The sequence below is a fragment of the Chrysemys picta genome, chromosome 1, assembly GCF_011386835.1.
Source record: "Chrysemys picta bellii isolate R12L10 chromosome 1, ASM1138683v2, whole genome shotgun sequence".
Lineage (NCBI taxonomy): Eukaryota > Metazoa > Chordata > Testudines > Emydidae > Chrysemys > Chrysemys picta.
This window is the reverse complement of record NC_088791.1, coordinates 308,284,742-308,308,823: the sequence shown is the minus strand read 5'-3', so window position 1 is coordinate 308,308,823 and position 24,082 is coordinate 308,284,742. Positions and strand designations below refer to the sequence as shown.

At 45.8% G+C, this 24,082-nt stretch overlaps 1 long non-coding RNA gene across 1 annotated transcript; it reads right to left on the bottom strand.

Annotated features, from left to right (window-relative positions):
* Nucleotides 1–11,732: 11,732 nt before the first annotated feature.
* On the bottom strand, nucleotides 11,733–14,132 carry LOC135984014 (uncharacterized). Its single transcript, XR_010601948.1, has 3 exons — nucleotides 13,592–14,132; nucleotides 12,590–12,648; nucleotides 11,733–12,493 (listed from the first exon to the last, which is right to left on the bottom strand). It is a non-coding gene; the product is annotated as an uncharacterized LOC135984014 (long non-coding RNA).
* Nucleotides 14,133–24,082: the final 9,950 nt, after the last annotated feature.

The following is a 24,082-nucleotide window of genomic DNA, read 5'->3' as shown; positions in this document are numbered from 1 at the left end:
TTACATTGAATTTACTGTATATTGCATCAACACATTTTGGGATTGGTTTGGTCACTTGGTAGGAACCAGTCCCTGTACTGCATGCGCTGTCCATGCACGACTTACTCTTTACCTCATCTTACTTTCCAGGTTTATCTAATCCATTGTTATCTTGTTCTTCATAAATGGTTCCCTGGGTATTTTCCCTTATCTTAGCTAGCACAGACATTCTGTGTCCAGCCCGCTGAGCCATTTACCTCCCTAATCCTGTCTCCCAAGAAATGAGGCCTCAACTGTGTCCAGTTACTCATGTCAACCAGGCCTACACACACCACTGTTTCCCATAACAAGGATCATTTGACAAAATAAAGTTTAATCTAATTAAAATTTGCAGAGTAATTTTGTTGATATTGGTTCTCTCATGGTCAGGATTATGTTTCATACAGTTTCTTTTTGAGAAGACCATAAATGTCTTTATTAGTTCTTTTCAAGAAGTTACCCTCTCTCCTTACTTTCAGAATACACTCTAGGTTCACAGTGTCCTGTCCACAAATCCAGGAGCAATAGCTCAGTGGTTTGAGCATTGGCCTGCTAAACCCAGGGTTGTGAGTTCAATCCTTGAGGGGGCCACATAGGGATCTGGGGCAAAATCTGTACTTGGTCCTGCTAGTGAAGGCAGGGGGCTGGACCTGATGACCTTTCAAAGTCCCTTCCAGCTCTAGAAGATAGAATATCTTTATTTATAACACTTCATTTTGACTATAGGAGGAGAACACTAGATTTTATGAGCCTGATTCTTATTTACACTAAGGCCTCTTTACATCACTTTGTCAGCATAACGGGGCCTTAAAGTGGGTGAAACTGACACATACCCCCCACTTAAAAACCCCTTTATGCTATCACAGAGGTGGAAGGGGGCTTTGATAATCAAGCTCTGTATCATCATCATCATCACCACAGAAAAATAAGCTTGAAGAACAGAAATTTTAGTCATATCAGATTCCAATCTATTGTTTCTGTTTATCATTTGAATTTTTATTTTAAGTTCATTATCTGCCCATTAACATATTGTGCATTGTCTTTTCAGTCTTTCAAAAGATGGTCCAGCTTTCATGTCCCGATTATGAATTTTAAGGTACCACATGACTCGCCACTTCAGGCTGATTTATAATTTACCACATCCATGTTTATTATTTGACTGCAATTCTGTTTGTCATATTTAAGCCCTTACTTTAATATTATAATAATCTTCTTAGTACCCAAAAGCAGGCATAGCACTCGATCTGCAGCTGGATCCAGGGGCTGGAGCTATGCCAGATTACGCCAGCTACATGGAGCCACTGGATAGATCTAGGCTGATTTACAGCAGGTGAGGTTCTGCTTCATAGTTCACATTTCTAAGCAATGCAGCAGAATCTGGCTAGTGCATATTACAAAGTTACAGCCATTACCTCTGCTACATGCTTCTTTACACTGGTCACATTTGCATTTTTCAGTGTAGTCAAATCAGCTAGCTAGTACTAGTTCTTATTGCGAAGGTGTAATTCCTAGGACAAATTACAACGGCACTCATGGCATTTCCCATTTTATAGAAGTAGTAAAAATTCATCAGAATAAATTTCAGGGACCAGACATTACAGTGAGTGCTTCTGATAAATGCCAGAGTTTGAATTATTTATAAAAATGCTTCTATGATCAATGATAAACAGCCTTTAGTTATGATTTTGGAGCCCAGAAATTGTGATACACCTGCCTCATCCCAAGTTGATGAAACGGTGTTGTGTGTGCAGTGCTTTTTCAATAGGATGGTATGTTCTGTATAGCTAAATTGATTAACTCTTGGTGTTGGATGTTATTACTAACATCCTGCTTCAGCAAATGGATAAATATAATAAATGTGATTCTTACTTCTCTATGAATATTTGGCTTCTAATTCAGCTTTGGCCAAATACCACTTTGAGGTATTTGGCCAAACACTACAATAGGAGATTCCATACACCACAAATTTAAAGCTCATCATATGTTTTAGAAAATCCAAAGATAGCTGCACCTTGCGACACTGTCGGAGAGGATGCTGTGCCCATCCTCCCCCACCCTTCCCTGGTTCCAACATGTCTGGGAAGGAAGGAACGGTCTTTGATCTACTGGGGTTGTGAGGCACTTAAGGGCTATCAAGTTTCAGTGGCTTCTCACCCAGCAGACAATAGGTTTTAGCCTGTATTTTTATAACTCCCAGTCTCCCATCACCTTTCCAGAGGGAGGGGAGAGAGGAATGCTTTGAGCCTTTAGAATCCAGTGTAAATATTGGGGCTGCTCAGTGCTGGAGTACACCAAACCCCTAGGGTGCCAGTAGCGGGCCCGGTGTACTTGGATTTGGAGGCAAGCACTGCAGGTTCTTCAGCAGCAAGGATTTGCAGGCACCAGGCGTGGTGGGTCCCTAATAACCCCTCAGACCCATGGCTGAGTTAAAGGGTAATTTTCTGGGGCTGGCAGGAAAGGGAAAGGTTGCAAATACCCTAAGTACAGAGATGTAAACAGGTACAGAAGAAAGTGAGCATGACAGTGATTCCTGTGTGGGTCCCTGCGGCTGTCCAATCATCAGACCTAGTGCCTGGGTGTCATCTCCAGTGCAGTTGCTATTCAAGCAAATAGGACCTTGCAGATTTCCAGGCCAGGATCAGTTAGTCTCTCATTGGAGCATCTCTGCACTGACCCCCTGCCCAGCTGCTGCTGCTCCCCATAAGTCCCACACAGACCTGCACACAGCTGTGATGTCCGGCCATCTTCGCCTGTTCCACACATGGCTCTGCATGCAGTTCCTGAGGGTTGCGCTATGCACCTGGCTTCTCTGCAACTCCTGGCTTGCCATGTGGCTGTTGCTTCTCAACAGAGCCCAGCCACTTCCGGGTTCAGGACCTTCTTCTTCCCCTTTCCTGGCCAAGGGAAAGGAAAGTTCTGGGGAGAAGGGGCTGGTGGGAGTTGTAATCCTCTGTTTAGCTGATCAGCTCTTGTGTCCTGTTGGTTGTATAGGAGAGTTCTCCAATCTATACCAGATATAACAACATGTCCAGTATTCCAGAGAAATGCAATTTGAACCTGCAGCTAGTTAAAAAAGATCCTTAACAGGCCAGCAGTTGGAAAGAGGAGTTACATATAAGGTCTCAGTTATATTTTAATTATAGTGGCTTCATTTGGCTCCAGTCCCTCATGGTTTCTGTGACTCCCAAAGGGGGGAATGGATTTCCATCTCCTTTCTTTTTCACCACGAAATAGAGGATGGTTCACTAAGTGCTGAAACAAGCATGCAGTATCAGGAGGGTGTGACATTCTATACCTTGGGGGTATAGATATACTGTAATCCCCATATTCCTCATTTTCATATATGATCTTACCTTACAAGGCCTATTTTATATGTATCATGCTGTAAGTTGGGGAATCAGCCAGATATCAGCTCCCCAGAGGCAACAGCAAGGAAAGTAACCAACACCCGGGCGGGGTGTCAAACAACCCATCAACAGCCATTATTCAGCAAGGGAGCTACAATTCAATGACTCACCTGCATGAGGCCACCCCAATTGCTCAACCTTGCTTGGAGAGACTCAGCAATGCCCCCAGACATGCCTGGACTTGTGCTCCCCAAGCACATGGACTGAGGGTATAAAACAGACAGAGTGGACACATACTGGGCCCTTCTCCTGTCCCTACCTTCGCTGCAAGCAACTAAGACTCTGAGAAGAAGACAACAGAGGAGATTGTTCCTTAAACCTGGGCCAAACCTGTATATTAAAGACTGTAATATCCAGTGGGGTGAGAAAAACTGCTTAATCTAGATGTTGCCCAGTCAAATAGGGTTGAGAGTTTAGACTGCGTTCTTATATTTTATTTTTTCTTTTGGTAACCACTCTGACTTTTTGCCTATCACTTAATATCACTTAAAATCTATCTTTGTAGTTAATAAATCTGTTTGTTTACTCTACCTGAAGCAGTGCGTTTGGTTTGAAGCGTGTCAGAGACTCACCTTGGGATAACAAGCCTGGTACCTACAGGGCCGGCTCTAACTTTTTTGTCGCCCCAAGCAAAAAAAAAAAAAAAAAAAAAAGCGCCGCCCCGCCGTAACACACCCCCCGAGCGCCAGGCCACCCCACCAAAACACCCCCCCCCCGAGTGCCGCGCCGCCGAAACACCCCCCCCAGCGCCACGCCATGCTGCCGAAACAAAAACAAACACACACACACCCCCGAGCGCCATCCGGCCGAAACAAAAACAACAACGAAAAAAACAACCCCGAGCGCCCCCCGCCATCCCAGAATTGGCCGCCCCTTACAAGGTGCCACCCCAAGCACGTGCTTGGCCAGCTGGTGCCTAGAGCCAGCCCTGGGTACATATCAATTTCTTTGTTAAATTGATCAACTCACATAAGCTTGCAGCATCCAGCGGGCATAACTGGATGCTGCAAGACAGAGGTTCTTAGGGTTGTTTCTAGGACCGGAGATATTGGCTAGTGTCATTCTCTTGCAAGTAGCTGGGAGCAGCTTACATGCCGAGGCTGTGCGTGAACAGCCCAGGAGTGGGGGTTCTCACAGCAGAGCAGGGTAAGGCTGGCTCCCAGAGTCAAGGATTGGAGTGACCTAGCTGATCACTGGTCCAGATAACACCAGGGGAACATCACAGAGGGCTCATTTTAATCGGAGTTGCTGCTGGATTTCGTACATTAAGTTTACATTAGGTGGTAAGGAGAGAGGTCTAATGTGGCTTCTTATTTAACTAATGCTCTCCTATGGGAGCATGCACAGAAAAATAGACTATTGAATTTCACCCTGCAGCCAAGAGATCGTCAGGCAGACTGCCAGCCAATCAAAAACAAGGGGAACAAGATGGGACAATGGTGCAAATTGTTTACCTTTTCCAAAAAGCAAAAACTCTTTTCTCTCACAGTAGAACTAAGTATTTCTGAACAACCAACTAAATCCATCAGTCTTCAGGTCCCCATTTTTTCAGGCAACCCCTAAAATAGTGCCTGCAAGCTTTGACATTGTGAAACAGGGCCAGAAAGGGTTAAGCAACTTGCAGGCTAATTGACCCAGATTCAACCGTTAGAGACATATTAGTAAATAATGGTTGTGTTTTTGTGTGTTTACAAATATATTGTTAGAGGTTGACAGTGTAACCAACCAGTTCCCATCTATCGCTGTATTCTGTTAATTCAGAGCTCAAAAGGAGATGATAACATTTAAATGAACTGTGAATGTAGTGATAACACCGTCTTAATTTCTCTTTGAAGTTTGTGGTAAATTATCTGTAAGTGGCTGAAGATTGGCAATTGTTTTATGTTAATCCATGTAGCTAATTACCGGTGATGTTTAGGAAATAGGAGGTTACTTCAAAAGCTTATTGTTTACCCCAGGACTGCATGCTGTCAAGAGGCTGCAAAAAAAAAAAAAAAAAACTATAAAAGGAATTCTTGGGCCCTGATCCTTTTATCTCAGATCTGCTTAAGCTTTATCAGTGGAAGTTTGAGCCGAAAGACTGAGGTCTGCAGTCCCATCTGGATCACCCTTATGCTGGACATTGGACTGAACCTATGGACTAATTCTGAAAGAACTCTTTGCAACTCTAAAGCTCACCGTCTCTACTGTGAAACTGACATAAGAATTCGTTTCATATCTGTCTGTATAATGATCTTTTAACCAATACTCTCTCTTTTTTAATACATTTTAGTTTAGTTAATAAGAATTGGCTGTAAGTGTGTATTTGGGAAAGATGTGAAATATTCATTGACCTGGCAGGTAATGTGTCTGATCCTTTGGGATTGGTAGAATTTTTTAATTGGGGAACAAGATTTTCAGTAATTCTCATCATATTTGACTTGGCTGTCTGGGAGGAAGCCCAAGGCTGGGTTGCTTTAAGTCAACTGTGTTTTTGGCTTCTGGGTAACCAGTAAGGTATTATGGAAGCTGTTTTGTTGCTGGCTTGGTGAATCTAAGTATTAGAATAACCACCAGTTTTGGGGATTGTCTGCCCCATTCTTTGCAGTTTGCCCTAATTGAGCAATCTCAGCGTGGCCCCCCTGGGACCCTGGACACAGACATATTCAGATTGTTCCCATGTACACACACAAACTGTAGAAGCAAGCACTGACAAGGCAGACCTCTCTTTCAAGGTAGTTTGTGTTACATATGCATGCACAAAAGGAATTTCCTTTTAACTGTGGAGCATTATGCACAAACACCTGCAATTAGAGTGGCCAAGTTGAGCCCAAATGTACACTGGGGAATTTAATCATTATTAATTTTCAGTGGATGAAATCGATCCAATTCAAGGCACAGGCACAGTATTTCAGAGAAAAAAAAGCAGTTACTAACCTTCTCGTATCTGTTGCTCTTCGAGATGTGTTGTTCATATCCATTCCAATCAGGTGTGTGGCAGCTGGAAGATTTCCCCCCTAGCAGTATCCATTGGGTCGGCCTGGGCGCCCCCTTGAGTCGCGCCTACATGGCGCCCAATATAGGGCCCTGCTGACCTGCCACCTCCTCAGTTTCTTCTTGCCAGCTACCAACAGGGGGTAGGAGAGAGGGTATTGGAATGGACATGAGCATCACATCTCAAAGAACAACAGTTACAAGAAGGTTAGTAACTGTTTTTTCTTTTTCAAGTGATTGCTAGTGTCAATTCCAATCAGGTGTTTCCCATGCCTAAATTTTAGAGGTGGGGTTGGAGCTTAAACGTCCACTGATTGAAGCACCGCTCTACCAAAGGCTGCATCGTCTCTGGCCTTCTGGGTAATCACATAATGTGAGGTGAAAGTGTGTTTTGATGACCATGTCACCGCTTTGCATATTTTCTGGGTCGGAACATGCACCAGGAATGCCGCTGACAAGGCCTGCTCCCTGGTGGAGTGCGCTGTGAGCAGAGAGGCAGGCAACCCTGCCAGGTTGTAGCACTCCCGGATGCAGGACGTGATCCATGACAAGATCCTCTGGGAGGACACTGGAAGACCTTTCATCCTATCTGCTACAGCAACAAACAGCTGGATGGACTTCCGGAACAGTTTCGTTCGCTCGATGTAAAAGGTCAATGCCAGGCGAATGTCCAACGATTGAAATTTTTGCTCCCTGCTGCTTGAGTGAAGCTTAGGGTAGAAAACTGGGAGAAAGATATCCTGATTAACATGAAACTGGGAGACAATCTTAGGGAGGAAAGCTAGATGTGGCCTGAGCTGAACTTTGTCCTTATAGAACACAGTGTAAGGAGGGTCTGATGTTAAGGTCTTAAGCTCAGACACCTCCTAGCTGACGTTATCGCCACCTTGTACGAGAGGTAGAAAAAAAGAACATGTCACCAGCAGTTTGAAAAGTGGCCCTATCAGTCTGGAAAGGACCAAATTAAGGTCCCAGGCTGGGACCGGCTGTCGGACATGTGGATATTGCCTGTCGAGACCTTTCAGGAAACGGCTGACCATGGGGTTGGCAAAGACCGACTGGCCCTCTGTGCCTGGATGGAAGGCAGAAATGGTGGCCAAGTGAACCTTTATTGATGACATGGACAACCTCTGCTGCTGAAGGTGGAGAAGGTAGTCCAGTATAAGGGGTATGGACACAAGGGTCAGAGACGGATGGTGTTGCGCCGACCAGATCGAAAACCTCTTCCACTTGGCCAGGTAGGTAGCCCTGGTGGAAGGTTTTCTATTGCCAAGGAGGACTTGTCTGATCGGGTCTGAACAAATGAGCTCTGTTGGGTTCAGCCATGGAGCTTCCATGCTGTGAGGTGCAAGGACTCGAGGTTCAGGTGCTGGAGATGGCTGTGATCCTGAGTTAGCAGCTCTGGGAAGAGCAGCAAGATGATTGGGGCCTCCACAGACATTTTGAGGAGAGATGTGTACCAGTGTTGAAGGGGCCAGGCTAGAGCTATCAATATCATCGAGGCCTCGTCCCTCTGAACTTTGAGGAGCATCTTGTGAACAATAAGATGGGAGGGAACGCATACAAGAGGTGGCCCTCCCAAGGAAGGAGGAGCGCGTCCATGATAGAGCCTCGGCTGTGGTTCAAGAAAGAGCAAAACTGCTGGTACTTCCTGTTGCATCATGTGGCAAACACGTCTATCTGGGGAAACCCACACTGATGGAAGATGAAGTTTGTGACTCCAGGTGCAGGGACCACTCATAGCTGTGAAACAACCTACTGAGATAGTCTGCCAACTCGTTCTGTACTCCGGGGAGATACAATGCTTCCAGGTGTATCAAATGAGCTACACAGAAGTCCCACAGTATGAGAGCTTCCTGGCAAAGGGGAAAGGAGTGTACACCCCCCAAATTGTTTATATAAAACATCGCTGTGGTGTTGTCCGTCATAACCGATACACATTTCCCTGCCAGGTGGGCATGGAAGGTCTGGCATGCCAGGCGGACCGCTCTCAGCTCCCTGATGTTGATGTGAAGAGCAAGTTCCATCTAAGACCAGAGACCCTGTGTCCTGAGGTCTCCCAGATGTGTGCCCCAACCCAAGGCTGACACGTCCATCACCAGCGAGAGGGATGGCTGAGGTCTGGTGAATGGAACCCTCCCATACGCTACCTGTGGGTCGAGCCACCACAGGAGGGAGTCAAGGACTGGGTGAGGCAGTGTGATGATCCTGTTCAAGTTGTCCCAAATCGGCTGATACACCAAGGCTAGCCATGCTTGGAGCGGCCGAAGTCTGAGCCTGGCATGCTGCACCACATAGGTACAAGTGGCTATATGTCCTAGGAGTTTGAGGCAATTCCTTGCCATGGTGGTAGGGAATTGCCTGAGACCTCGAATGACATCACCCAGGGCCCAGAACCTCGCTTCCAGGAGGTATGCCCTGGCCTGTGTCGAGTCCAGTGCCGACCCTATAAACTCTATCTGCTGAACAGGGGACAGAGTCGATTTCCCCATGTTCAGGAGAAAACCCAGTTCATCGAAAGTTGCCCTTATGAAGTCGACTTGCGCCTCCACTTGCTCTCTGGAGCTGCCCTTGATTAGCCAGTCGTCGAGATACGGAAACACTCATACCTGTCGCCTGCGCAGGAATGCGGCACAACTGCCATGCACTTGGTATACATGCAAGATGCCACTGAAAGGCCGAACAGGAGGACTATGAACTGGTAATGAATATGATTTACCATAAACCCTGAGGTACTTCCTGTGGGACGGAGTGATTGCGATATGAAAATAAGTGGCTTTTAAGTCCAGGGCGGCATACCAGTCCCCTGGATCCAAGGAAGGGATGATGGAGGCCAAGGAGACCATTCAGTTTCTTCATGAACTTGTTGAGATCTTGCAGGTCTAGGATGGGCCTGAGCGCACCCTTGGCTTTCGGTATTAGGAAATACCGGGAATAGAAGCCCCTGCCCTTTAGCTCCTGATGAACCTCTTCCACTGCCCCCAGTGATAGGAGCGAGTGCACCTCCTGTATGAAGAGTTGCTCGTGAAAAGGGTCCCTGAAGAGGGACAGGGCAGGGGGTGAAAGGGTGGGAGGGTTGAGAATTGGAGGGAATATCCCCTTTCTACCGTGTGGAGAACCCTGATGTAATATGGGCCTATGCAGGGTAGAAAGTCAGCACAAGAAGGTAAGGCGGGGTGGAACCAGTGTTCATACTGGTGCACTGTCCTTGAGCACACCTTCAAAAGGCCTGGTTTTGGCCTGAGGAAGGCTGCGACTGGCCAGAGACCTGGCCTGAAGAAGGGTGTGGTCTCTTTCTGGAGTTCCTGTTCCTCCACCGGGAGCCATTTTGCCTGTTATGCGGCTGGTAGAACCACGGTGGAGGTTACGGCCTAAAATGCTTCCGCTGTGTAGCGGGAGTATGGAAGCCAAGGGACTTTAAGGTGGCCCTGGAGTCTTTTAGGCTGTGCACCTGGGAGTCTGTCTTTTCAGAGAAGAGGGCACAACCCTCGAAGGGGAGGTCCTGGGTTGTCTGCTGGACCTCATAAGGGAGGCCAGAGACCTGCAACCAGGAACTTCTCCTCATGGTCATCCCTGTTGCCATAGTGTGGGAAGTTGCACCCACCATGTCTAGGGCTACTTGTAGAGTTGCATGGGAGATAAGTTTGCCCTCTTCAACTGGCGCAGAAAACTCTGTGTGGGAGTCCTGAGGAAGGAGCTCTGCAAATCTGGCCATCGCCCCGCAGGTGTTATAATTGTACCTACTGACAATGGCCTGCTGGTGGGTAATAAGGAGCTGCATCCCCCCTTGTCAAATAACCCTTCCTCCCGAAAAGGTCCAGTTTTTTGGCCTCTCAATTTTTTGGGGAGGGGCCCTGGTAGCCCTGGCTCTCACGCTGGTTGGCTGTGTCCACTACCAAGGAGGGGTGCACGTATAAATGCTCATAACCTTTGGAGGGGACCAAGTACCTCTGCTCGTACCTCTTTGCTGTAGGAGGCAAAGAGGTTGGGGTCAGCCACAAGGTCTTGGTGGTCTCACTTTATCAGTGGCAGAATGATCTGGGATGACACAGGAGGGGCAAGGATATCGAACATGGGGTCAGCGTCCACCACCACCCTCCTCTGTTTTAATGTTCAGGTTCTGGGCCACCCTTTTCAGCAGTTGCTGCAGAATCCTGATATCCTCCAGGGCCCGGGCAATTGATGTGCCCACCACCGCCTCATTTGGGGAGGATGAAGAAGAGAGACTGGCTGGTAGTGGGCCCTGCTCTCTGCCATGGGCACCCCGAGAGTCTCACAGAACCAGGAGCGCCGGCAGTGTCATTGATGGGAGGAGCATCGCGGTCCTCACTATCGGTGCCAAAGCCATCAATGCTGCTGATGTCACTGGTGCTGAAGCCGTCAACATTGTTGGCGCCATGGTGGCTGGCTGGGGTGTAGCCACTGTCTCTGCCCCTGGTGCCGACAGTGCTGGCGGCGGCCCAAAGGATGCCGAGACCACGGATGCAGAGCTGGACCTCTGGTGCTTGCCACTGGCCCGGCCATGGTGCAGGATGGGCTGGCGATCATGCCAGGACTGGGACCTTCTGCTCCTATTGGAGTGCGATGACTCCGCTTCAGACTCCAAGGATTCTATATAGGATGGCGACGGAGGAGTGGAGCTCATCGGTGCCAGAGATCGATGCCGCGGGCTGGGGGACCGGTGTGGCTCCGCCATGTGGGCGGCTGATACCGGGGGACGGTGCGCAGGGGATGGTAAGCACGGTCCCATCATTGCCGGCTTGCCCCTTGACTGCACTGGGGGTCGAACGGGCACCAGTGACCTCTCCTGCCTCGGAGGTCTGACTGAGGATGGAGCATGACCTCCATCAGAAGGATACAAAGGCGCTGGTCCTGGGGCAGAAACCTCTACAAATCTTGCAGTGCTCCTTGAGATGACTCTCTCCCAAATGCTTCAAAAACAAAGTGTTCGGGTCGCTCTTTGGCATAGACTTGCCACAGTCCTCGTAGGCTTTAAAACCCGGGGACCAAGGCATGGCCCGGTGCTGGGAGAAAACGGGGGCAGGGGGGAACCCCCAACTAAACCTATAGACAACTAATACTAACTGCTAACTATATACAGAAACAGGAAGAAGTTCACTTCTAGAAGTGGGGTACCTTGCCGAAGCAAGAGAACGAATGTTCCAGTTAACCGTCACTGGCAGCAAGAAGGAACTGAGGAGGTGGCAGGTCCACAGGGCCCTATATCAAGCGCCATGAAAGTGTGACCCCAGGGGGCACGCAGGCCGACTCGACAGATACTGCTAGGGGGGAAATCTTCCGGCTGCCGTGAATGCAACGCACGCACACCTGATTGGAACTGACAGGAGCAATCACTCGAAGAAGAACAATCGAATTTTCACTACATTTAACCAGCAATCAAAAAGAAACTAGCCAGTGTCACCCCCAAACTCCCCCCGCAGATAAACACTTGAGTAAAGGGTCGAGTCTTGCACTGGGCTTGCAATAGACTCTTGCTCTGTTGGATCTGTGAGGCAAGCGAAGCTAATATAGAGTCAAGGGCCCTCTTCTGGGATAGTTTTCTCTGATGATACAAGGCATTTTAGGTGGTATCCTGGCACCCTCTGAAGCCAATAGCAAAACTCCCATTTACTTCAATATGGTCAGGATTTCACTTTTAAATCTACCACTCAAGCATCTCAGCTGATCTCAGGGGCCATAAGAGTATGTAGGGAGAGAGACCATTGCTCAGGAAGCCAGGACCAAAGTCATATAGAACATTATAATTCAAGGCCAACAGCTTCCATTGCAGCCAGAATCAAACAAGCCAGTGTGTTATAATGTCTAACAACACGTGCTCTGTGGCTAAAACCACCAAGCAGGCAGGCAGCTGCTTTCTGCACCAGTGGTAGTTTCCAGGTGGTCTCCCAGAGTAGCCCTGCATTGCAACGATCCAATGCAAAAGTCCTGAAGATATGGATTACTGTAGCAAGGGCCAGATCCAAGAGAAATGGTGGCAATCACCTTCCCTGAGTCAAATAAAGGCACTTTCCACTGATGGCAACTGGGACTTCCTGGCCAGCAGGAGATTGAAAAGCATCCCCACACCACAGAACCTGTGGATAAAGAATAAGCGCACTCTGTCAGCAATAGTGGCAGGACCCAATTCTGCCACTCACTCCAGAGCCTTGTATCAACCCCATTAGCATTACCTCTGTGTCTTGTCTGGTTTGATCTTCAGCCAGTTTGTTCTCTCATTCGCAGCCAGTCCCTGAAAAAGCAGACGCACCAGACAATTGGGGTCAGACAAAATGTCGCAGACTGTAGAGGTACTGATGGTATTGCAGCCCAAATCATTGTGCTTTCTCCCTCTGCAGCCATGCCTGCCCATCAGACAGGGGCCTTGCAGAACTCTCACAAGTGATTCCCTAAGGCAGGATGAGCATTTGCCCCAAACTCTTGGGGAATGTCTCAATGAGAAAAGAACGGAAGAACTCAGGGGTGATACTGGCAACACCAGTTATGGTCAATCCAGTCTGCAGTCTAGCAGTGCCCTTGGGTTCCTTGCTGCCAGTAAGCTCTCACGTCCATCTGTCAGCAACTTTTTGTACCGTCTCTGGCTGGCTAGGAGACTCCATCCCACCCAGGTGGACTATAGCCTGGTGTGACGGTCCTCGCTCAAGGATTGGTTGGTAGGGTAGTGTCGCCTAGTGGGCAGGGCTTAGGCCTATGACTTGCAAGGGGGTTGTTAGTAGGGGACCCTGGGGCTACCTGCTCCAGTGGGCTCCCACCCAGAGTCCTTTGAGAGTTATCAATGATCCAATAGCCAGGGGCTGCTTCAGGCTGCTCACCCTGGGCCACTTCCTATCACCCTCCCCCACCCCCGCAATTGCCCAAAGTCGCCATCTGGGTCCAGGCGGCATGAAGGGTGTCAGCTCACCAGCCAGCACCTTCTGGTGGCTGCATGTAGCAGGATAACTCTCTTCCTTTCTAGGATAGCAACTGCCTCCTTCTGTGGTATGGCCCACCCTCTTAGGCCAGATCGGTCCCAGGGCTTTCCCCGACTGGGGAATTAACAGAACTAGGAGTCCATATGAGAGGGAGAGGGGAATGCTTCCTTCTCAGGCTGTCTCTGGAGCAGGTCCTCACTTCCCTCAGGGAGGGACCTTTGGGCAGTTGTCATGGGGAGAGATTCTGCCTTTCTCTCAGCTCACCTCTGCTGGAGCTGCAGGTTGCAGCTCTGCTCTCTTCCCTGGTCTGCCACCCAATGAGCTGCTCCCCTGCCTTTTAACTCTTCCTCCAGGTGAGGGGAGAAGGGGGGCTGACTGAGGCTAGAGCAGTTCCTTAACCCCTGGTTGCCCAGTGTGGGGTTTGTACACCCATCACACCTGGCCTCAGTTATTCACCCCTCCATCATCTCTCAGCTGGAACACAGCGATGTGATATACCTGGCCATGAAGCCTCAGCTATTAGGAAAGGCCACCTAGTACTGAACTTTGCAGTGTCTCCCCGCAGCAACACTGGCTGCTGCAAGCACCTCACAGCTTGAATAGCTCGACTGGGTGAGAATCCCAATGGTGGAGAAAACGCCTCCTTTACACTTATAGCAAAGGACTTTAAAAGAAACTCTGTCACAAGTGATCACATTGGTGAGCAATTTCTGCCATTGGTGGCTGACCATTACCCCATGTTTCAGCTGCTTGTAATAGCCTATTATTACCCAGACTCCAACTGAGCAGAACACGAACAGAGTATTCTCTGTTATAAAGGTCTAAAATCACTGGTTTCCATGGGCAGCTGAATAAAACATGCTCTGATCAAATAGCAGAGGTGTTTTCACCTCAAACGGCAGCAGGTGGTTGTCAGACAATGACAAAGGTATAATTGACAAATGACAATTATATAAATGACAATGCCAAGGCACCCAACTCTCTCCAAGTCAGCTCCAAAAAACACAGAACAGCTGCAATACATATGCCTCAATCCCTAAATTATTATGGAATTAACATAACATTTGTTGCCATCATGCTGTTAATTCTGCTGGAGTGTTATGCCCTTTCCCCCACCTGCTGTCCATCTTGTAAGCTCTTTGGGAGAAGGCCTATCTACTACCCTGTTTGTTCAGTGCCTAGGATGATGGAGCCCCACTCTTGGTTGGTCTTTAGGCACTACTGTAATAAATATGATTAATTATGTAATGGCATCAACTTGTTATCCTATTTCTCCGCAATTGTCTGTTGCTACTGCCTGTTATATCACGCCTACTTTTAGGTTGGAAGATCTTTGGGACAAGGGCTGTGCTTTATGATCAGTGGGACATCTAGCACATTTTCAAGGAGTGGATAAATAAAATACAATGAAGAGGAGAAAACCTGGGAGTTGCAGAGTGGAAAAGGAATTGCTATATTAGATTAATCCCTGGTCCATCCAGTCCAGTATTCTGCCTCCAACAGTGACCAATACCAGATGTTTCACAGGAAGGTCCAAAAAAATCTCAGTATGCAGATGTGGAATAATCTGGCCTCACATCAGGTCTCCTCCTAATCCCTAATAATTAAAGATTGGTTTAACCCATGAAGCATGAGGTTTAATATCTCTTCCAAAATTGTTATTAATTATAACTCTGGATATTCTTGTTATCCACATAAATGTCCAATCCCTTTTTGAAACTTGGCAAGTTTTTGGGCTCAATGACTTCATGTGGCAATGAGTTCCACAGTCTAATTACACATTGCAGCAGAAGTATTTAATCAGTTTTGCTTTTGCAACCTTTTAATTTCATTGAACAGCCTCTTCTTGTGCTTTGAGATAGGGAGAACCAGAAGCTCCTGACCTACTTTCTAGATAGCACACATTACAGGGCTGCTCATCAGCCCAGGCAAGTGAGGATAACCAAGAATTCCCAAAAGCTACAAAATACTTTTTGCATAGTCTTCTTTACTCACTTGAGAAATCTATGCAGATTTAAGGACAAATTGTGATTTGATTCCAATGCCACAACTCACTCCAATAGCAAAACATAACACCAGAAAGTTTGAAGAATGTAATGCTGCATGAGGCTCAAATCTTGGTATAGCTAATAATGCCTAAAGAAACTGCCTTGTTAGCATAGTAATTTACCCCACCCAGGAGTCACTTTCTAAGAGTGTTGGTGTGGTAACAACTGCTTGGTGAGGCCAAGGCAGGATTGTAGTAATTAAATCTGGGCGGTAGGGGGCTTGGAAGGGGCAGGGATGTTCCCTGTGACTCCCCAGCTCCCTCCCACATAGGGTGGTCACCTACACCCCAGGCCTGCCTTGTGCCCCATCCCGACCCCACTGGCCCAGGTAGCAGCAGTGGCAGCTCCAGCTCCTGGGTTTGCCTGCTGCTTCTTAGCTATTAAAAGCTTACCTTATTTATAGTGATTCAATTATACACTAGGCGGGGGAGGAAATAACTATTTTGTGATTTATGCCTCACCTGTCAAAAATGTCACAAGCCACCACTAATCCATTCCTATATATACTGTTATCACATCTGCTCTCATATGCCCTTTTCTAAGGTAAACGATCCCAATCGTTTAACTCTGTCATCATATGAGAGATTTTCCACATCCCTAATCCCTGTTGCTCTTCTCTGAAACTTTTCCAATTCTTTTTGAGATGGGGTGACCAGTTCTGCACACATTGTTCCAGATGAGGCCGCACCACTGACTTCTATAATAAGTAACATTATATATATATAATGTATTACATTTTCCATATTATTCTCCACACTATTTATTCTCTATGCATCTTTTCTTTTTGGGTGAAGCTTCACATTGAGCTGAGTTCTTCTCTGACTGAGCTGTCCATACTGATGCTCAACTCCCATTCCCGAGTTGATAGTTACTGTAGAACCCCGAAATTTGTGAGAGTAGTTTAAATGTATCCCTCCAATGTGCATTACTTTGCATTTATCAACACTGAATGTCCTTCGCCATTGTGCTGCCCACTCCACTAGCTTGGTTATGTCCCACTAATGTTCCTCCTTTTCTTCTCTGGACTTAACGAACCTAAATAATTTTGTGTCATCTGACCATTTTGCATTTCACTGCTCACTTCCATTTCCAGATCATTAACAAATGTATTAATCAAACTGGCAGCTGTTCAAAAGCTGAGAAATCTTAGAACAGAATAAACATTTTTGTTAATTGCATTTCTCACTATATATTATGTGGCATAATCATAGAATCATAGAATCATAGATTATAGGACTGGAAGGGACCTCGAGAGGTCATCGAGTCCAGTCCCCTGCCTGCATGGCAGGACCAAATACTGTCTAGACCATCCCTGATAGACATTTATCTAACCTACTCTTAAATATCTCCAGAGACGGAGATTCCACAACCTCCCTAGGCAATTTGTTCCAGTGTTTAACCACCCTGACAGTTAGGAACTTTTTCCTAATGTCCAACCTAGACCTCCCTTGCTGCAGTTTAAACCCATTGTTTCTGGTTCTATCCTTAGAGGCTAAGGTGAACAAGTTCTCTCCCTCCTCCTCATGACACCCTTTTAGATACCTGAAAACTGCTATCATGTCCCCTCTCAGTCTTCTCTTCTCCAAACTAAACAAACCCAGTTCTTTCAGCCTTCCTTCATAGGTCATGTTCTCAAGACCTTTAATCATTCTTGTTGCTCTTCTTTGGACCCTTTCCAATTTCTCCACATCTTTTTTAAAATGCGGCGCCCAGAACTGGACACAATACTCCAGCTGAGGCCTAACCAGAGCAGAGTAGAGCGGAAGAATGACTTCTCGTGTCTTGCTCACAACACACCTGTTAATGCATCCCAGAATCATGTTTGCTTTTTTTGCAACAGCATCACACTGTTGACTCATATTTAGCTTGTGGTCCACTATAACCCCTAGATCCCTTTCTGCCGTACTCCTTCCTAGACAGTCTTTTCCCATTCTGTATGTGTGAAATTGATTTTTCCTTCCTAAGTGGAGCACTTTGCATTTGTCTTTGTTAAACTTCATCCTGTTTAACTCAGACCATTTCTCCAATTTGTCCAGATCATTTTGAATTATGACCCTGTCCTCCAAAGTAGTTGCAATTCCTCCCAGTTTGGTATCATCCGCAAACTTAATAAGCGTACTTTCTATGCCAATATCTAAGTCGTTGATGAAGATATTGAACAGAGCCGGTCCCAAAACAGACCCCTGCAGAACCCCACTCGTTACGCCTTTCCAGCAGGATTGGGAACCATTAATAACAACTCTCTGAGTACGGTTATCCAGCCAGTTATGCACCCACCTTATAGTAGCCCCATCTAATTTGTATTTGCCTAGTTTATCGATAAGAATATCATGCAAGACCGTATCAAATGCCTTACTAAAGTCTAGGTATACCACATCCACCGCTTCACCCTTATCCACAAGGCTCGTTATTCTATCAAAGAAAGCTATCAGATTGGTTTGACATGATTTGTTCTTCACAAATCCATGCTGGCTGTTCCCTATCACCTTACCACCTTCCAAGTGTTTGCAGATGATTTCCTTAATTACTTGCTCCATTATCTTCCCTGGCACAGAAGTTAAACTAACTGGTCTGTAGTTACCTGGGTTGTTTTTATTTCCCTTTTTATAGATGGGCACTATATTTGCCCTTTTCCAGTCTTCTGGAATCTCTCCCGTCTCCCATGACTTTCCAAAGATAATAGCTAGAGGCTCAGATACCTCCTCTATTAGCTCCTTGAGTATTCGAGGATGCATTTCATCAGGCCCGGGTGACTTGCAGGCATCTAACTTTTCTAAGTGATTTTTAACTTGTTCTTTTTTTATTTTATCCGCTAAACCTACCCCCTTCCCATTAGCATTCACTATGTTAGGCATTGCTTCAGACTTCTCGGTGAAGACCGAAACAAAGAAGTCATTAAGCATCTCTGCCATTTCCAAGTTTCCTGTTACTGTTTCTCCCTCTTCACTAAGCAGTGGGCCTACCCTGTCTTTGGTCTTCCTCTTGCTTCTAATGTATTGATAAAAAGTCTTCTTGTTTCCTTTTATTCCCGTAGCTAGTTTGAGCTCATTTTGTGCCTTTGCCTTTCTAATCTTGCCCCTGCATTCCTGTGTTGTTTGCCTATATTCATCCTTTGTAATCTGTCCTAGTTTCCATTTTTTATATGACTCCTTTTTATTTTTTAGATCGTGCAAGATCTCGTGGTTAAGCCAAGGTGGTCTTTTGCCACATTTTCTATCTTTCCTAACCAGCGGAATAGCTTGCTTTTGGGCCCTTAATAGTGTCCCTTTGAAAAACTGCCAACTCTCCTCAGTTGTTTTTCCCCTCAGTCTTGATTCCCATGGGACCTTACCTATCAGCTCTCTGAGCTTCCCAAAATCTGCCTTCCTGAAATCCATTGTCTCTATTTTGCTGTTCTCCCTTCTACCCTTCGTTAGAATTGCAAACTCTATGATTTCATGATCACTTTCACCCAGGCTGCCTTCTACTTTCACATTCTCAAGGAGTTCCTCCCTATTTGTTAAAATCAAGTCTAGAACAGCTTCCCCCCTAGTAGCTTTTTCAACCTTCTGAAATAAAAAGTTGTCTCCAATGCAGTCCAAGAATTTGTTGGATAGTCTGTGCCCCGCTGTGTTATTTTCCCAACATATATCCGGATAGTTGAAGTCCCCCATCACCACCAAATCTTGGGCTTTGGATGATTTTGTTAGTTGCTTGAAAAAAGCCTCATCCACCTCTTCCACCTGGTTAGGTGGCCTGTAGTAGACTCCTAGCATGACATCTCCCTTGTTTTTTGCCCCTTTAAGCCTAACCCAGAGACTCTCAACACTTCCATCTCCTATGTCCATCTCTACCTCAGTCCAAGTGTGTACATTTTTAATATACAAGGCAACACCTCCTCCCTTTTTCCCCTGTCTATCCTTCCTGAGCAAGCTGTACCCATCCACACCAACATTCCAATCATGTGTATTATCCCACCAAGTTTCAGTGGTGCCAACAATGTCATAGTTGTATTTATTTATTAGCACTTCCAGTTCTTCCTGCTTATTCCCCATACTTCTCGCATTTGTATATAGGCATCTAAGATACTGGTTTGATCTTTCCTCCCAGTTTTGTCCTGACTCTCCTTTCTCTCTGCCAATATAGCCCACACTCCCTCTTGTTTCCGACCCATCTCCCCGGTCTCCATGTTCCCCACTTACCTGTGGGCTTTGCTCACCTGTCCCTGTCGAACCTAGTTTAAAGCCCTCCTCACTAGGTTAATTAGCTCTTCAGGACAGGGACTGTATTTTAGTGCAACCCCCAGGACAAAAAGACCCTGATCCCAGTTGGCATCTGTGGGTGCTGCTACAATATAAATAGTACTAACGTATTATAAATGTAGTTGATAGGATACTGAGAGACCTAACACATTGTTACTAGGAAACTTTTCAACTTGCACTCTGAAGTTAGATTTTGACACTCAAGTTCACAGAAAGAAGATACAAGTCTAAGGAACTCTAAATATTTCAGTGGAAAGAAAGAGGTAGAATCATTTCTTTAACAGTCATGGAATGCTTCTATATTCCCTTGGATCAGCATACAGAATTTCCATTGATTTCAGTGGTGCAACTGGTATCTCTGGGAGCTCCCAATACCAATCTAAGGCAGTGCTTGACCCTAACTCTGCACTAATCAGATGGGTAAACTCAGGCAGAGCTAGCAGGAGAATTTTAGATCAAATGGCAAATCTGTGAGTTTGCCTCTTGAACAAAGATCGCAAAGGTGCATTCAATCCGGGTACAGAGCCACGGACTGCACATGATTTCCCTTCTTGAACTATGCTCTGGAACCTACCAACACAACTTAAAATTGCGGGAGCATGACAGAGAATCAGCTCATGACTTTGCTTTCAGATGTGCTGAAAAGTCTGCATGCTGGCAATGTTAACAGCAGCCTGTGACTGCATTGCACACTAACTGAAGAAGAGATCAAACACTGTTTGGCTGCATGGCTTTCAGCATATTTACAAAACTCATGAGAACAGAATCAGTGGAGCAGGTACTGAAGAGACATACTGGAAGGAAACAACATCTTTTCATATAGTGATAAGGAAGATAATGAAAAATTCCTACTTGTTGACCTTTTTCTAAGTACCATGTTTCCCTCTTCTAAAATAAAGGTCACAGTATCAGTGCTTGTAGGTGCTGCCTACTATAACTGGAATTTGAGAGACAAACAATTAGTACACAGGACTGGCCTTACCAGGAGGCGAACTGAGGCCGCCGCCTCAGGTGCCAGACTGTGGGGGGCGCCACTAGGACCCAGAGTGTAGAAAATTGTGTCTGCTGCTAGTGCATATGTGGTCTCTCTGCTCTAGATGCACAGAGATGGTGGAGTGCTGTGCTGGAGGAAGGAGGGCACAAGAGACATAACAGGCAGGCAGGAGAAAAGGTGAGAGGGAAGAACAGAAAGCAGCAGGAGCTGCAGGGAGAGAGAGAGAGAGGAGGACGAGGAGGAGCCTCTTATGTACCTCTCTAGCACCCCCAGGAGCCTGGACTGATTAACACCAGCTGCTCAGGGAGCTTCCTGTTTCCTGCCGCTTCCCTGAACCCACTTGAGGAAACAGGCAGTCAACTGAAGTAGTAGGAGCCAGATAGGCCCTTAAGACGCTGATATCTTCCCTCACTCAGGCCCAGCTACCAGCCTGCTTATTTGTTCCCTTCAATTGAGTGTTGAGAGCCACTATAGCTGGCACAGAACAGCAGTCATGAGTGAGAGAAGAAAACGCCCCTATGGGGGAACATTCAGAAAAAGAAAGAAAGCAAAGGAAGCTTTTCTATCTAAGCAGGAAGGAGCTCTCCTGAGATACATAGACACAAATGTTCACGGTGAGCCCTCTGACCCCAGTGAGGATGTGAGTGGTGAGGAGATGCCTGATCTTCCAGTTAGTCAGAGTGCAGGTGACCTGACAGCTAGTGCAGCATCCATATCTCCATCTCAAATAGATGTAACCATGCACATTCCTGAAGAAAAGTGTAGATCAGAGAAGAGTGTGGTGGAGGCACAAGAAACAGCTGCTGCTGAGCTTAGTTCCTTAAGTCTAGATGATCCAGGACTGTGGATCCACTTGAGCAGTAGCCTGAGGGACTTCCTTGTACTGCATGGGCCACAGCAAGTGAAAAATTTCATGTTCCCCAAGACAATGAAAATAGAAGTTTCCATCCAACACATTACTGGCGTGATATCCCCAATGGTGACAAAGTGGAGAGGCCATGGCTTATGTACTCAAAAACCCAGAATGCGGCATACTGTTTTTGTTGCAAACTCTTGCAGTCTAATGTTCCAGTTGGCAGAGGAACTTCACACTGAAGCTATTTTCCCACCCATTCGAGTATACAAGAGTCACCGAAGATGACATTTTGATTACAAGGCACGGGATAATCCCATAAGAGACCCCAAACAACAATTCAAAGTTGAATTCTTTAACCTAGATTGTACAATAGTCAGTTGAAGAACGTTTCATGCAGCTCAAGGAACACAGCAGTATATTTGGGATGTTGTATATTCCAAAACTCTTCACTGTACCTAAAGAAGACCTACACCAGCAATGCAGGGCACTAGAGACAGTGTTGACACATGATGACATGCGCAATATTGATGCGAGTGATTTAGGTGATGAACTGAAAGCCCAAGATACATTTCAGCTGGATCAACTCCAAAGGCTGTTCTGGAATATATGTGCACAAATAAGATGACCACCCTCTTTCTAAATACTTTTGTTGCTCTGTGCATACTTCTAACAGTTCCTGTAACAGTTGCCAGTGGAGAACGCAGCTTCTCCAAGCTGAAGTTAATAAAAACACATCTACACTCCACAATGACACAGGACAGGCTGGTCGGCCTTGCAACCATCTCAATAGAGCATGGGCTGGCCCAGACTGTGGACCTTCAGGAAGCAGTTCAAATCTTTGCAACCAAGGCGGCATGGAAAGCACCACTTTGATTATTCAAACATATAAAAATGCCAGTGTTTACTATGCAGACAAGAAAAGTTACATTTGCTGTTCAGGCGTTTGAAAGTTAAGTGTTACTTAAAATTTTTGAACAAGGCATTTTAAGCGGTTAGTTCTCCTTTATTGGAATAGGTAGCAGAGCAGTACCCTGGGAGGAGTAGAACAGGAAGAAGGCAGAATTGAGACCTTTCAAAGTTTTGGCCCAAGCAAGGAGGCCTGGGGGGCATCATTTGAGCTCCCCGCCTCAGGTGCCAAAATGTTGTGGGCCGGCCCTGTTAGTACAGGATGTACATCAATGCAGCACATTAAAAATTATTCTGTAGGCATTAGCAAAGGCATTTACCATGCTTTCCTCCCCAGTCAGTAGCTTAAGCAAGCCCTGAGGCTGTTGCAACAGACTTACTATCACTTATGAACACTAGAATCTGTACAGCACCTTAGTACTACTGGGCTGTAATCCCCCAAATGTATCTCTTGTATCTGATATGGCCAATTTACAATATGGAGTGAGAGATAAACTGCTCCTTCTCATGCTTCAATGTCTGAGTAATTTAGAATACAACATGTCTTGAACAAACCTTACCCTTAACTACCCTTGCACGTTTATTCCCAGAGCCCACACAACAGCAATGCGATGGAACAGATGGAACGACGTTCTGGGTGCTGGCGGTCAAACAAGCATAAAAGTATTCTACTTTTCTTCTAGAGAACCTGCATAGTCACAAGTACTGACTTTTAAAGCTGAGCAGAGTTTAAAGGATTTATTTGAACATTCTTGTGTGTGTACATTGTTCTCCTCAAGAGCTGATATTTTATTAAAATTAATCTCTTTTGCAAAATAGCAAATATCCAGCAATCTTATTTAAATGGATCAAAGAAGGGTCACACGTTTTCTAACAAGTATATAATGTGGCATTAGTATTAATACCTCAGATGACTATGAATTATTTTACTATACCTGAAGCTCGTTGTCTCTCTTCAATATCCAAACTTACTGAATAATGTACGAGGAAGTTACTTAATTTTAGGCTACCAACACAAGGTCTTTCTCTTCAGTATTAAATATGTAATTTTCAAGCTATCACCAACACTCTAGATAATCATTATTCAAATACCACCAGTTCACACTAAAGATTTATTAAACTAACAAGATACGAATCATACTTCATCTCATTACTTTTTCTTGTACTATGTGGTAGATCCTTTTCTCATATAATCTCCCTCTCGCAATTTTGCCTCTGTTGGTATTGACATTTCCTCATCAATTGTTGGGAGTGGACCACATCCACCCTGACTGAATTGGCCTTCAACATTGGTTCTCCACTTGTAAGGTAACTCCCTTCTCTTCATGTGCCAATATATATTTATGCCTGTATCTGTAATTTTCACTCTATGCATCTGAAGAAGTGGGTTTTTTACTCATGAAAGCTTATGCCCAAATAAATTGGTTAGTCTTTAAGGTGCCACTGGACTCCTCATTGTTCTTCTATTTTTATCTCTTTGGAGCAGGGTGTTTTATTCCATGTTTGAGCAACCAAGGAAACTCAAGAAAAAATGATGTTGAACACAGACTAAAATCAAGAATTGGTCTATAAATAATCTTATAAACAAACAGTTATTTTTTCAATCAGAGGGGAACTAGGTTTGACACTTCACCAGTTTTCATGACTGTGAAAACAAACAAATATAAATCAATTACAGACCCAGTCATTAATTTTAGATCACCACCAAAA